The following is a 1,057-nucleotide window of genomic DNA, read 5'->3' on the forward strand; positions in this document are numbered from 1 at the left end:
CTCTCTCTCTCTCTCTCTCTCTCTGTCAAAACACACACACATACACACACAAACACACACATACACACACACGCACTGAGAGAGAAAGAGTGTGTGAAGGAGAGAGATGCATACACAAACACACATGTTTCATAAATTATGTAAGATGGTCTAATAATAGGAAGAAAAGTTGCGATCTCATGTATTAAAATATGCTTCAAAACACAAAATATGACCCAAACAGTGGTGTCACACACCTTTAATCCCAGTACTCAGGAGGCAGAAGCAGGTAGACCTCTGTGAGTATGAGGCCCGCCTGGTCTATAGAGTGAGTTCCCGGACAGTCAGGGCTATACAGAAAAATCCTGTCTTGAAAAATCAAAAACAAAACAATAAAAAGCAAAACAAAAACAGAAGCAACAAAACAAAAACCCACCACAAAATGTGTTCCAAACATCATTCCAAAGCTTTACTATTGTTTAAAACCTATTAATTTCAATGTAGTTAAACTTCAGATTACTAAGTACCTACCCTGATTCACCAGTCAGTTCTATACTGGTCTTTGAGTTACACCAAAGGAGAACAATTGGTAACAGGAAACTCAGAGCCAGACAATCTGAATGGGTGGCCAGTTTTGTTTCTTACAATCTCTGACTTTGGGATGTCATTTAGTCTCAAGTGTCTTAATTACCTTATCTAAAAGTGTGTGGATGATAATTTCACTATGTAATTGATAGATTAGTTCTGAAGAATAAATGAATTAATAAAAGTAAAGTTATTGTTGACAGTGATGACTGAGAAAGTGAATGACTCTTTGCCTTATAAGTCACTTATCCTAAAGAAGCTATGGGGTTGACACACATCCATCCATGAATGCCATCAAATGCTGAACTCCACGGAGTACATTATGTTCTATGATTCCCACAGAGGTCCCTCATCCAGTGTAGCATCAGATGGCTTTCTTTGAGAAAACACTATAGATTATTTTCAGTGTTTGTTTAGTCAAGTGTGAACCACTGCCTGGATTTCATCTTCTCCATCATCTGGAAATTCAGTCATTGAGCTCAAACCCAAGCTA

Source organism: Microtus ochrogaster, unplaced genomic scaffold (assembly GCF_000317375.1).
Source record: "Microtus ochrogaster isolate Prairie Vole_2 unplaced genomic scaffold, MicOch1.0 UNK10, whole genome shotgun sequence".
Taxonomy (NCBI): domain Eukaryota; kingdom Metazoa; phylum Chordata; class Mammalia; order Rodentia; family Cricetidae; genus Microtus; species Microtus ochrogaster.